The 3,892-nt window shown below is 40.7% G+C and overlaps 1 long non-coding RNA gene across 1 annotated transcript; it reads right to left on the reverse strand.

Moving 5' to 3' along the window:
• Nucleotides 1-1,435: 1,435 nt before the first annotated feature.
• On the reverse strand, nt 1,436-3,542 carry LOC139250696 (uncharacterized). Its single transcript, XR_011591339.1, has 3 exons — nt 3,462-3,542; nt 2,732-2,817; nt 1,436-1,559 (listed from the first exon to the last, which is right to left on the reverse strand). It is a non-coding gene; the product is annotated as an uncharacterized lncRNA (long non-coding RNA).
• Between the last annotated feature and the right edge of the window lie 350 nt (nt 3,543-3,892).

Consider the following 3,892-nt stretch of genomic DNA (forward strand, 5'->3'; position numbering starts at 1 on the left):
TGTGTGTGTCCTCCTCACATATTGCTTTTCCTCCCATCTTTGTATCGTCAGCAAATTTGGCTACGTTACAATCTATATTAACGACTTGGAAGAAGGGATTGAGTGTAAATAGTTGGGGTCCCAGCATTGATCCCTGCGGCACACCACTAGTTACTGGTTGCCAACCAGAGAATGAACCATTTATCCCGACTCTGTTCTCTGTTAGTTAGCCAATCCTCTATCCATGCTAATATATTACTCCCAACCCAGTGAACTTTTATCTTGTGTAGTAACCTTTTATGTGGCACCTTGTCAAATGCCTTTTGGAAGTCCAAATACACCACATCCACTGGTTCCCCTTTATCCACCCTGTTCATTACATCCTCAAAGAACTCCAGCAAATTTGTCAAACATGACTTCCCCTTCATAAATCCATGCTGACTCTGCCTGACCGAATTTTGCTTTTCCAAATGTCCTGCTACTGCTGCTTTAATAATGGACTCCAACATTTTGCCAACCACAGATGTTAGGCTAACTGGTCTATAGTTTCCTGCTTTTTGTCTGCCTCCTTTTTTAAATAGAGGCATTACATTTGCAGTTTTCCAATCTGTTGGGACCTCCCCAGAATCCAGGGAATTTTGGTAAATTCATCCACAATCCCTGCCGCTACTTCTCTTAAGACGCTAGGATGCAAGCCATCAGGTCCACGGGATTTATCTGCCTTTAGTCCCATTATCTTGCACTAACATTAGCGTCCTCAATCAGGCGAACATCCCCAGCACTGAAGCACTGACCAGACTTGATCAGCTCCGCTGGGCAGGCCACACTGTTCGCATGCCAGACACGAGATTCCCAAAGCAAGTGCTCTACTCAGAACTCTTTCACGGCAAACGAGTCAAAAGTGGGTAGAAGAAACATTACAAGGACTCCCTCAAAGCCTCCCTGATAAAGTGCAACATCCTCACTGATACCTGGGAGTCCCTGGCCAAAGACTGCCCTATGTGGAGGAAGTGCATGTGGGACCGCTGAGCATCTTGAGTCTCATCGCCGCGAGCATGCAGAAATCAAGCGCAGGCAGCGGAATGAGTGTGCGGCAAACCTGTCCCACCCACCCTTTCCCTCAACGATTCTCTGTCCCACCTGTGACAGGGACTGTGGTTCACTTATTGGACTGTTCAGCCACCCAAGGACCCATTTTACGAGTGGAAACAAGTCTTCCTCGATTCAGAGGGACTACCGATGATGATCTTAGCAACACTCCACAATAAAAATAAATGTAATTTGAATTATCTGAGTCATGACCAAAACAATGCTTAATTTCACAAACACTTCAAAAATGGCAAATTGTTATGCTATTAAGTACTTCAGCTTGATGGCATATTATACACGGGACAGTCTCAGAACCTGCAACTATGGGCAATGTGTTTTATTTCAAAAGATCATTGCTATTTGGCAAGTTGAAATCCAGCTTTCAATGGGATAAAAGCACAAGAGAAAAGAAACAAAAAAAAATTGGTTATTGATCGGTAAGAAAGTGTCAAGCAAAGGTAACATTTACTCACACAACAAAGGCTGCTCTCCTATAGTAGAAGAGAAGGTTTTATTATCAAAACAAGAAATGCCTTAGATTAGCGATTACCTGCACATATCTTGTGGCATATAAATGTAACAATGGCGAACCTAGTTAGAGTATCCAATTGAATAACCAGTTGCACTCTATTTAATGGATTCATATTTTTTCAAGTTAAGGCTGTAACGTATGCACCTGTGAGTATGCTCAATGGTTTGTAGAGTGTGCTGTATGTGCGAGGTTGCAGTCCCTGTTCCATTAGTTAAAGGGGCTGCTCCTCAATTTCTGGTTGCATTTCAGTCCCACACTCCTGATCTTTGGGCACCCTGTGCGGAGGGGAGCGGGTAGGTCCGAGGGCCTCCTCGTAGGACTGCTCCTGGGCACGGCCAAGGGTTCCATTAGTCGGTCCAGGCAGCGGGCGGTCGAGGGGGTCGTTCAGCCTGACTGCCTGCCTCTCTTCCACGCTTACATCCGGGCCAGGGCGTCCCTGGAGACGGAGAACGCGGTGTCCACCGATACGCTCGCGGTCTTCCACGAGAGGTGGGTGCCGGAGGGACTGGAGTGCATCATTACCCCGGCAACCAAATTTTAATTTTATTTTATATGTTTTAAAGTTTAATTTGTTTTATTGCCGGGTTTTAGTGTCCCCCTTCCCTTTTATAGGGGCCACTTGTACAATGTACGATTTTAGTGCCCAAAAAAAGACACAAAAAACACAACAAAAAAAACCCCCAAAAAACAAAAAAGGGCCTTGATAAGTGTTTGGAGTGTCCCCCAGATCAGGTGGCACTTGATTTAACTGTTCAATTTTGTTTTCTACAAAAGAGTTGTAGAGTGTGCTGTTGTAGAGCTGTTGCATTGTGAATGGCTTAGCCAGTCATGTGATGTTCGCAAGACTCAATAAAGACCCAGTCAGTTGGGTCGAGGTCATCCGCGATGAGGTATGCAGTTGTGAGCCTAGTGGATGAACTTGTAATGTGTTGTGTGATTGTTAAACCTTTGTTAATAAACCAGCTAGTTCTTAATAGCAATGTGTTGCTTTGAATTCTTAAGCAAAGAACCCATGAAGCAAACACATTACAAAAGCATCATAGGAAATAGAATTGTCATGAGAAAAACATCAATTTCTCAGTGTGTCAATCTCTCTATGAACATGGGAATGATATCATGTAAAATAATCACCTATTTTATGAAGAAGAGCAAGAGGAAGAACGACACAGATAACGGTAATGACGAGGAGGATCTGTCCATTAAGATACCATGGTGTCCTAAAGTGTCAAAATAAAGATACTCAAGTTAAATAAATGGTACCGGTAAGTTAGGATAGTGACAAATGTAAGAATGTATAAGATAGCTGCCACAATTTGTTGTGAGGGTAGAGATTACCCTTCTGTGAGGAAACACCACTTGGTATAATTTTACTTCAGGATCAAATGTAGCATTGGAAACAGCAAAGTAGCAAAGTAAATGCTGCGTCAAAACTGTATGGTTGGCAAAATATGAGCTGCTTTACAAATTCCTTGGCACAAATTATGCCATACATGATTAAACAATAAATATACTTCAATAATGGTTACTAGAATTCAACACTATTGTACTGCTAGAAATTGAGCAGTACGTGTTTCTAGAAATATTATTTTGAGTCACTCAATGTAAGAGTAATCAAAGACCTGAAATTACTTAACTAGTGACTTCAAAGTGACAGCATGTATTTCAATAATTAAACTTTTGATTTTGCTAGTATAATTACTGTTACTCTCTTGTGTAGGTAGTAATCTGTACAATGAGATGCAGAGCTATTTATGACATTCTAATCACCTCTGATGAATAAATTATTTAATCTAATTGTATACTTAATTCAATTCCATTAAATAATCTATACAGAATAACCATCATTGCCGCTGACACTTACCCATTGTAGTTGTTGTGTAGGAATCCAGCAATTGCAGCAGGTAGTTCAGATTTTATGATGAACAGATAAGAAGACATTGCTGATGGCAGAAAAGTAATAACAAAAATCAGACATTAAGCTTATTTTCCCTGTATTTGTTATTTTATAAATGAACCATTAAGAAAAGTTGTATTAAGCTCCATTGATGATTCAATCAGTAAACAGGCTGCATAATGTGATACTGACCGATTAGAAGTTTCACGAGTCAAGGCAACATGGGGTAGTTATTATAAGTTTTATTTCCCACTAAACTATCAAGAATACCACAACGAATAAAGGATTTCTTGTAAGATTTCCTTGATCTCAGCTTCAACATCTGAAAAAGTTAAAACTGTCAAATTTCAAATTACAAACCACTCAGCCATAAATATGCTGAATTAATCTTGAAGCTA

This window comes from Pristiophorus japonicus, unplaced genomic scaffold (genome assembly GCF_044704955.1).
Source record: "Pristiophorus japonicus isolate sPriJap1 unplaced genomic scaffold, sPriJap1.hap1 HAP1_SCAFFOLD_4124, whole genome shotgun sequence".
Taxonomy (NCBI): Eukaryota; Metazoa; Chordata; class Chondrichthyes; family Pristiophoridae; genus Pristiophorus; species Pristiophorus japonicus.